This window comes from Panulirus ornatus, chromosome 17, assembly GCF_036320965.1.
Source record: "Panulirus ornatus isolate Po-2019 chromosome 17, ASM3632096v1, whole genome shotgun sequence".
NCBI lineage: Eukaryota > Metazoa > Arthropoda > Malacostraca > Decapoda > Palinuridae > Panulirus > Panulirus ornatus.
The window spans coordinates 35,617,968-35,629,183 of NC_092240.1; the positions used below are offsets into that span (position 1 = coordinate 35,617,968).

Genomic DNA, 11,216 nt, shown 5'->3' on the forward strand with positions numbered 1-11,216 from the left:
GTGATACAAGTAAACTGAGTGCAATCAAAATTGATATTCTTACTCATCAGAACAGCTATTTGTATGAATCTCAATAACACTATAAACTTTTGTTGTTGAAAAGTTACAGAACCCAGTCATAAAATAGAAATATATATACATACAATATAAACAACTAGTTGGCAAAATATTACTTGCCTCAGCAAAATAATGCTGCCAAAAACAATAAAACTTGTCCCATTGCAGTGAAATCTAAGATTATGTACATAAGGAAAGGGAAAGGAGAGAGAAAAAGGGGGAACAGTTGATATGGATACTTCATATAGTACGGTTCAAATTAGAGGGATTGATGAAATGAACAGATATAAGTATGCTCTGTGGTGTGAAGGAGTAATGAAAGAAACATGGACAAAACTATTCAGGAGGGCAAGGTCATGAAGAGCACAAGGCAGATGAATATGTGGGTCAAGAAATACAGCAGTACAACACAGGGGACACGGAAGAGAGGCCACCTATGGACAAAATAGATGGTGAGAAATTACATGGTTTAGGGATATTTTTGATTAAGATGCCAAAGGATTGTAGATAAAATACAAAGGACTTTGAGTATTGGTTTGGTAGAACTGGAGACATTGCTTCCCAATTACAAATCAATTTTGTGTATAAAAAGGTGAGGTGAGAGGTTAATGAATGTGAAGTTTCTAAGATACAACACAACAGACTGTCATTGATATATGACACCCAGTCTAAAGCACTGGCTGACTACAAAAAGAGAGCCAAAACTTGTATAAGAACTGATGTGAATTCGTTCATTCAACTATGACGTTAATTTACAACTTGTCACTAACTAGGGGCAAGAATGGGTGATTTATCCATAACACTGGTTATATAACTTCACATTTCGAATATATTTAACCTTGCAATTCTTATAAATTCAAGTTCAAGCATTTTAATATAAATCGATGACCAGTAAGATATTTTCCGAAAAAAGAGCATCCTATACAAGATAAAAACGAACTGAACAGTAAATGGGGAGCTCTCAAACTTCTTTAGTTACCCCTTAACCATCTCTTCTATTTTCTGTTATGTTTTGCATTCCATATAACTAGTTCCTTTATCTTGTATATGAACGATAGACAAAACATAAGTACGCTAAAGAGTAAATAAATATAAAGAAGTGTTTATTTCACTGACCAGAGGGTAAGCTGTCGCAACGCGATGGCCGTGGGTGAGAGGACCAACCAGGGGGACGAGTTGGCGCCCGACACCCAACATCTGCTTCTCCACCTCATTCCACAAATATCCTACTCTCTCTCACTAAAATGATAACACGGAACACTGCTGTCGAGACACATGTAAAAACTGATAAGGTTCTTGGGCACTCACTACGATCTGGCTTGAAGAAATATTACGAGGAAACTCAAAGAGGTGGCCCTTTGGCTTTGTCGCTCGTCCCTTCCGAAAGGGGATGTCGCACACCACTCACGTTTGACCTCTAATTTCTATATGTCATTTGGTCCGAAGAGTTCGAATATGCAACAGAACTACTTCACATATAAATACTCACCTGGCTGTGTAAATTCTGTAAGTTTCCTCTTTTTATTTGAAGAGTAAATTAGAGTATAATCACTTGTTCCCAGAGACGCCTACCATCTTAACCTCTCTGCGACGATTGAGCTAGTTTTCAAAGTGGCCGACAGATGGCAGCCCTGTCTACCAGTTAAAATTCGTGTTTCTGGTGACGTTAGTGAGCGGGAGGTTTAAAACTTAATACAACGATGTTCTCATTTATTCTAATTGTCCTTCCAGGATTGGCTTTTTGAATAAGCTTACGGTAAAAATGAGCCATGTTCATCGACGAAATTGCAGGTAGTATAAAAACTCATGATATAATTGGAGCAACTAGAGTTTACAATAAAAATCAATACCCCTTTGAACCCAGGTGGCCATGACGAAGAACGGGAACAAACCTAAACCCAGCCATCACTAAAGAAAGAACCTTACAAAATAAACCAACATATGGACAATATCTAAGTTAAGACTTTAACTCTATTAAGAATTAGTTGGTTGAACATTATAATCTGCTCACAATGTGAGTGAATATGAATGATTCTTCGTAAATCAGTTTTCGAGTTATGATATATTTAGATAAGTACTTCCCCTTTCTGATGTCAAGAATTCACCCAAACAATTTCATAGTAGATTCTTGTGCATATATGTGCATGCCTAAGAACCCTCTCTAAGATAAGAGGTTCCTGCAGACCAAGGCTAAGTTACTTTTGGTGGTTAGGCAATGATGGGCTCCCTTGGAGATCGTTTTGAGGCTACCAAAGGCTACATTTCACCCAGACAGCTCCAGATTTTAGAGCTGAATGGGGGAAATATGGCCATTAGTAGCCTCAAAACGGCCTTACAACTAAGGTGCGGTAGCTTAAAACCCCTGCCCCAATGCTGCCTAAAACCTAAGACTGGAGCCTCTAAGTTTTACAGTTCGATCGTTGAATAGTACTAATGCACAAACAGGTCTTCCCAAGGGCTTCCCTAGGTCCTCGCCCGTTCTTCCCTAAATCTTTCTCACGTCTAACCCAGGTCTTCCCTGGTTTCTTATAATTTTTCTCAGGTGTTCTCAAGGTTCTTCCCAGGTCTTCCCCACATCTTCCTCGGTTCGTCGTCAGGTCTTCCATAGGTAACCCCTGGTGATACGCAGATCTTCCCGTGTCAAGTTTTGAACGATAGGTTGGTTACTGAAGGTGGCCTGAAGAAGTCCTTCCAAAGTCATCGTGCAGTAGCTTAAAATCTTGCCCAGGATCTAAAGTTCCTACCGCCAAAGTATAGCGTCCCTAATTGTAAGGGTTCGTGAGACAGCAACGCACAAACACTTGAATGAGTAAACTACAATTTAGAAAATAGTTTTGTGAATGAAGGCTGAATGAAGACTTTGATCTCATTTGACGAATCAACTAGTGAAGAAACACTGATGTTCTCATGAAAGTTCATTGTTGACCTGAGAGAAATGTGTGGAATGAAAACTTGTAAAAGTAATTTGAGAAGCTGTATGTACCTGACCCAATTTATGGAAGTGGCAATGGATTTATGATGAGAGATAGAGAGAACTTTACTGAAGCCTGTTTGAAACTTTCCGCTACTACTGTTTCAGCGTTGCACTTGTGTTCATACACACACGTATATTACTTAATATTCTAGAAACAAATTTGTGTGCCAAATATATCCTATTTTGCTGGACAAATGAGCTATATACTTTGTGAATATCTATACCTGCCATAAGAATGTAGTTGTCTGTTTTATATCAGTTTTTTTTTATAGTAACAGTTAAGTGAGCCCTGTTTGTCCCACCGTTATTATACCAGCTGCTCTACCCAGTAATATGATCGCTTGGAATCAATTTCTCATCGCCCGGACGATAAAAGTGCGTATATCTCATCTTATTCAGTAATATACCACATATTCATTCAAATATTTCTTAATATCCGATCGAGGATATAAAATTCAGTTATTCTAACGGAAAAATAGAGCGAACTCACCGGTAATTGCAACAGAAACAACCTCTGGTACATTTAACTCAGAAAAGCTTTTTTGATAGCATACCAAAAGTCTAGAGTCTAGAAAAAATGTAAATGGTAGAGCATGGTCAAAACACGTCATATTCAACCATAAGGTTGGTAAGTTTTCCAGACCCATGTATACAACTGCTGAGATGATAGCTTCCATCCATGCTCCCTCTGAACTTTATTACAATGTCTGTTATACCAACTTATTTCTCAGCCTTTATCATTCTTGCTTCAATTAAGGTATCACTTCTTTGCGAATTAAGGGTAGCAACTGCCAACAAAACATTGTGGTGGAAATACACTTGTCCTTACAGACTTCCCTTATACTGAGTTCATATTGTTTAACTATGAAAATGGGCTCCTTACATGCCTCCACAACAGTGTTTGATTATCATCCACATTGTAGGGCATCCTTGTGAATGTCAGATTGGGGAAGAACAGTGTGGTTTCAGAAGTGGTAGAGGATGAGTGGATCAGGTGTTTGCTTTGAAGAATGTATGTGAGAAATACTTAGAAAAGCAAATGGATTTGTATGTAGCATTTGTGGATCTGGAGAAGGCATATGATGGACTTGATAGAGATGCTCTGTGGAAGATATTAAGAATATATGGTGTGGGAGGCAAGTTGTTAGAAGCAGTGAAAAGTTTTTATCGAGGATGTAAGGCATGTGTACGTGTAGGAAGAGAGGAAAATGATTGATTCTCAGTGAATGTAGGTTTTCGGCAGGGGTGTGTGATGTCTCCATGGTTGTTCAATTTGTTTATGGATGGGGTTGTTAGGGAGGTGAATGCAAAAACTTTAGAGAGAGTGGCAAGTATGCAGTCTGTTGTGGATGAGAGAGCTTGGGAAGTGAGTCAGGTGTTGTTCGCTGATGATACAGCGCTGGTGGCTGATTCGGGTGAGAAACTGCAGAAGCTGGTGACTGAGTTTGGTAAAGTGTGTGTGAAAGAAGAAAGCTGAGACTAAATGTGAATAAGAGCAAGGTTATTAGGTACAGTAGGGTTGAGGGATAAGTCAATTGGGAGGTAAGTTTGAATGGAGAAAAACTGGAGGAAGTGAAGTGTTTGAGATATCTGGGAGTGGATTTGGCAGCGGATGGAACCATGGAAGCGGAAGTGAGTCACAGGGTGGGGGAGGGGGTCGAAAGTTCTGGAAGCGTTGAAAAATGTGTGGAAGGCGAGAGCATTATCTCGGAAAGCAAACCTTCAAAATACTCATTCCATCTCCTCACATCACCACCACTAGTTATTATCTCACCATTAGCCCCTTTTACCGATGTTCCCACTTGTTCTCCTCTTACGCACTTCATTTACCTCCTTCCAAAATATCTTTTTATTCTCCCTAAAATTTAATGATACTCTCTCACCCCATATATATATATATATATATATATATATATATATATATATATATATATATATATATATATATGTCTCTCACCTACACATACATCAGCCACAATGTAGCCTATGATTAAAAAAAAAAAAAGTACTCCCTTTATGATTCTAAAGACAGAATTCTATCCAGTGCTGTACTCAGTCATTACCCGTCCTGCATCAGTACATTCCTCATGTGATGGTGTCAGACATGAGAGCATAACTCACACCTCGCTTCTCCAGGCAAGTCAGAACCCCAGAGCCATATTACTTGCACTGGGGGAGGAGACCTGTCAGTTGAACCCCTGCACTTGGTCACACTCAGGAGAGCGGGAGGTGCTGGGCGAAGGTCTCTCTCAGGCGGGACATTACGTCCGTATTTGACATCCTATCCACAGTAGAGTGGATTCTGCTCCACACCTTTCCACTGTTGTACCTGAAGGAACACTGGCACACAATGTCAGTCAGTACCATACAAGTGCTTTGAGAAGCGGTCTCTGCCGGCGTGCAAAACTAGCGCTATCTCCATGTATATATATGTTTTTTGACATGACCTTTCATATGTAAGAAAGTCAATGTGATATCTACTCTGCATCCTGCACGCATTATCACATCTTTGGAAGCTGATTAATCAAAAAACACAGTTGCTTCCTGCCTAGTGTGAATCACTTGGAAATGTTTTCAGTTCTGTTTGTTTTCCAGTGTCATACAAGTTAGGTGTTGTGTCACACTAAGAACTGCAGAATGTGGTCACATATCTCTCCCCCCAGTGCTGCCTAGACGTTCTGTTTTCATTTGTTTCTTTGTGCTGTGCTTTTGTTAGGAACGAGAAAAACATTTAGTGTCCTGATAGACACGATGTGTGGTGGATCTTGACTCGATAGTTTACTGGACTATCTTCAGATCAGCATCCATCCTCCATCTACATGCTCTGTATGGCATCCATCCTCCCTCTACTAGCTATGTATGACATCCATCCTTCCTCTACATGCTATGTATTGCATCCATCCTCCCTGTACATGCTATGTATGGCATCCATCCTCCCTCTACATGCTATGTATGGCACACATCCTCCCTCTACATGCCATGTATTGCATCCATCCTCCCTCTACATGCTATGTATGACATCCATCCTCCCTCTAGATGCTATGTATGACATCCATCCTCCCTCTACATGCTCTGTATGGCATCCATCCTCCCTCTTCTTGCTATGTATGACATCCATCCTACCTCTACATGCTACGTATTGCATCCATCCTCCCTCTACATGCTATGTATGACATCCATCCTCCCTGTACATGCTATGTATGGCATCCATCCTCCCTCTACATGCTATGTATGGCACACATCCTCCCTCTACACGCCATGTATTGCATCCATCCTCCCTCTACATGCTATGTATGACATCCATCCTCCCTCTAGATGCTATGTATGACATCCATCCTCCCTCTACATGCTCTGTATGGCATCCATCCTCCCTCTTCTTGCTATGTATGACATCCATCCTACCTCTACATGCTACGTATTGCATCCATCCTCCCTCTACATGCTATGTATGACATCCATCCTCCCTCTACATGCTATGTATGGCATCCATCCTCCCTCCAAATGCTATGTATGACATCCATCCTCTCTCTACTTGCTATGTATGACATCCATCCTCCCTCTACATGCTATGTATTGCATCCATCCTCCCTCTACATGCTATGTATGGCATCTATCCTCCCTCTACATGCTATGTATGACATCCATCCTCCCTCTACATGCTATGTATTGCATCCATCCTCCCTCTATGTGGTATGGCATTCATCCTCCCTCTACATGCTATGTATAACATCCATCCTCCCTCTACATGCTATGTATGGCATCCACCCTACTTCGACATGTTATGTAAGGCATCCATCCTCCCTCTACATGCTATGTATGGCATCCATCCCCCTTCTACACGCTATGTATGGCATCCATCCTCCTACATGCTACGTATGGCATCCATCCTCCCTCTACATGCTAGGAATGGCATCCATCCTCCCTCTACATGTTATGTATGGCATCCATCCTCCCACGACATGTTACAAAAGCATCCATCCTCCCTCTTCATGCTATGCATTACATCCATCCTCCCTCTACATGCCACGTATGGCATCCATCCTTCCTCTACATGCTAGGAATGGTATCCATCCTCCCTCTACATGCTAAGAATGGCATCCATCCTCCCTCTACATGCCACGCATGGCATCCATCCTCCCTCTTCATGCTATGTATTACATCCATCCTCCCTCTACATGCTAGGAATGGCATCCATCCTCCCTCTTCATGCTATGTATTACATCCATCCTCCCTCTACATGTTATGTATGGCATCCATCCTCCCTCTACATGCTAAGTATGGCATCCATCCTCCCTCTACATGCCACGCATGGCATCCATCCTCCCTCTTCATGCTATGTATTACATCCATCCTACCTCTACATGCTAGAAATGGCATCCATCCTCCCTCTTCATGCTATGTATTACATCCATCCTCCCTCTACATGCTATATATGGCATCCATCCTCCCTCTACATGCTAAGTATGGCATCCATCCTCCACCTACATGCCACGTATGGCATCCATCCTCCCTCTACATACTATGTATGACATCCATCCTCCCTCTTCATGCTATGTATTACATCCATCCTCCCTCTACATGCTATGTATGGCATCCATCCTCCCTCTACATGCTAAGTATGGCATCCATCCTCCATCTACATGCCACGTATGGCATCCATCCTCCATCTACATGCCACGTATGGCATACATCCTCCCTCGACATGCTATGTATGGCATCCATCCTCCCTCTACATGCTATGTATGGCATCCATCCTCCCTCTACATGCTATGTATGGCATCCATCCTCCCTCTTCATGCTATGTATGGCATCCATCCTCCCTCTACATGCTAAGTATGACATCCATCCCCCACTACATGCCACGGATGGCATCCATCCTCCCTCTACATACTATGTATGACATCCATCCTCCCTCTTAATGCTATGTATTACATCCATCCTCCCTCTACATGCTATGTATAGCATCCATCCTCCCACTACATGCTATGCATGGCATTCATCCTCCCTCTACATGTCTCCCTCTACAAGTATGGCTTCAATCCTTCCTCTACATGTATGGCATCCATACTCCCTCTACATGCTGCGGATGACATCTATCCTCCCTCTCCATGCTATGTATGACATCCCTCCTCCCTCTACATGCTATGTATGGCATCTATCCTCCTTCTCCATGCTATGACATCCAACCTCCCTCTACATGCTATGTATGGCATCTATCCTCCCTCTCCATGCTATGTATGACATCCAACCTCCCTCTACATGCTATGTATGACATCCATGCTCCCCCTACATGTTAATGTATGGCATCCATCCTCCCTCTACATGCTATGTATGGCATCCATCCTCCCTCTACATGCTATGTATGACATCCATCCTCCCTCTACATGCTATGTATGACATCCATCCTTCCTCTACATGCTGTGTATGACATGCATCGTCCTTCTATATGCTATGTATGACATCCAACCTCCCTCTACATGTTATGTAAGGCATCCATCATCCCTCTACGTGCTATGTATGACATCCATCCACCCTCTACATGTTATGTATGGCATCCATCACCCCTCTACATGTTATGTATGACATCCATCCTCCATCTACATGCTATGTATTACATCCATCGTCCCTCGACATGCTATGTATGGCATCCATCCTCCCTCTACATGCTATGTATGGCATCCATCCTAGCTCTACATGCTATGTATGGCATCCATCCTCCCTCTTCATGCCATGTATGGCATCCATCCTCCCCCTACATGTTAAGTATGGCATCCATCCTCCCTCTACATGCCACGGATGGCATCCATCCTCCCTCTACATACTATGTATGACATCCATCCTCCCTCTTCATGCTATGTATTACATCCATCCTCCCTCTACATGCTATGTATGGCATCCATCCTCCCTCTACATGCTATGCATGGCATCCATCCTCCCTCTACATGTTATGTATGGCATCCATCCTCCCTCTACAAGTATGGCATCAATCCTTCCTCTACATGTATGGCATCCATCCTCCCTCTACATGCTACGGATGACATCCATCCTCCCTCTACATGCTGTGTATGGCATCCATCCTCCCTCTACATGCTATGTATGGCATCCATCCTCCCTATACGTGTTACGAATGACATCCAACCTACCTCTACATGCTATGTATGGCATCCATCCTCCCTCTACATGCTATGTATGGCAACCATCCTCCCTCTACATGCTATGTATGTCATCCATCCTCCCTCTACATACTATGTATGACATCTATCCTCCCTCTACATGCTATGTATGGCATCCATCCTCCCTCTACATATCCATCCTCCCTCTACATGCTATGTATGACATACATCCTCCCTCTACATGCTATGTATGACAGCCATCCTCCCTCTACATGTTATGTATGACATCCAACCTACCTCTACATGCTATGTATGACATCCATCCTCCCTCTACATGCTACGTATGACATCCATCCTTCCTCTACATGCTGTGTATGACATCCATCGTCCTTCTATATGCTATGTATGACATCCATCCTTCCTCTACATGCTATGTATGGCATCCATCCTCCCTCTACATACTATGTATGACATCCATCCTCCCTCTACATGCTACGTATGACATCCATCCTTCCTCTACATGCTGTGTATGACATCCATCGTCCTTCTATATGCTATGTATGACATCCATCCTTCCTCTACATGCTATGTATTACATCCATCCTCCCTCGACATGCTATGTATGGCATCCATCCTCCCTCTACATGCTATGTATGGCATCCATCCTAGCTCTACATGCTATGTAAGGCATCCATCCTCCCTCTTCATGCCATGTATGGCATCCATCCTCCCCCTACATGTTAAGTATGGCATCCATCCTCCCTCTACATGCCACGGATGGCATCCATCCTCCCTCTACATACTATGTATGACATCCATCCTCCCTCTTCATGCTATGTATTACATCCATCCTCCCTCTACATGCTATGTATGGCATCCATCCTCCCTCTACATGCTATGCATGGCATCCATCCTCCCTCTACATGTTATGTATGGCATCCATCCTCCCTCTACAAGTATGGCATCAATCCTCCCTCTACATGTATGGCATTCATCCTCCCTCTACATGCTACGGATGACATCCATCCTCCCTCTACATGCTGTGTATGGCATCCATCCTCCCTCTACATGCTATGTATGGCATCCATCCTCCCTATACGTGTTACGAATGACATCCAACCTACCTCTACATGCTATGTATGGCATCCATCCTCCCTCTACATGCTATGTATGGCATCCATCCTCCCTCTACATGCTATGTATGTCATCCATCCTCCCTCTACATACTATGTATGACATCTATCCTCCCTCTACATGCTATGTATGGCATCCATCCTCCCTCTACATGCTATGTATGACATACATCCTCCCTCTACATACTATGTATGACATCTATCCTCCCTCTCCATGCTATGTATGACATCCATCCTCCCCCTACATGCTATGTATGACATCCAGCCTCCCTCTACATGTTATGTATGACATCCAACCTACCTCTACATGCTATGTTTGACATCCATCCTCCCTCTACATGCTATGTATGGCATCCATCCTCCATCTACATGCTATGTATGGCATCCATCCTCCCTCTACATGCTATGTATTGCATCCATCCTCCCTCTCCATGCTATGTATGACATCCATCCTCCCTCTACATGCTATGTATGGCTTCCATCCTCCCTCTACATGCTATGTATGACATCCATCCTCCCTCTACATGCTATGTATGGCATCCATCCTCCCTCTCCATGCTATGTATGACATCCTTCATCCCTCTACATGCTATGTATGGCATCCGTCCTCCCTCTACATACTATGTATGACATCTATCCTCCCTCTCCATGCTATGTACGACATCCATCCTCGCTCTACATGTTATGTATGACATCCATCCTCCCTCTACATGCTACGGATAACATCCATCCTTCCTCTACATGCTATGTATGACATCCATCCTTCCTCTACATGCCACATGTGACATACATCCTCCCTCTACATGCTATGTATGGCATCCATCCTCCCTCTCTCTGGTATGTATGACAACCAACCTCCCTCTACATGCTATGTATGACATCCAACCTCCCTCTACATGCTATGTATGGCATCCAACCTCCCTCTACATGCTATGTATG

General features: G+C 42.9%; 1 protein-coding gene across 2 annotated transcripts in view; it reads right to left on the minus strand.

The window, feature by feature from the left end:
- Nucleotides 1-1,662, minus strand: part of LOC139754679 (uncharacterized) — a 327,464-nt gene extending 325,802 nt beyond the window's left edge. Inside the window, exon 1 of one of the 2 annotated variants that reach the window (XM_071672228.1) lies at nt 1,547-1,662. The gene's annotated coding sequence lies outside the window, so the exon portion shown is untranslated. The remainder of the gene's footprint in view (nt 1-1,546) is intronic. The other variant, XM_071672229.1, reaches the window with a different exon arrangement.
- Nucleotides 1,663-11,216: the final 9,554 nt, after the last annotated feature.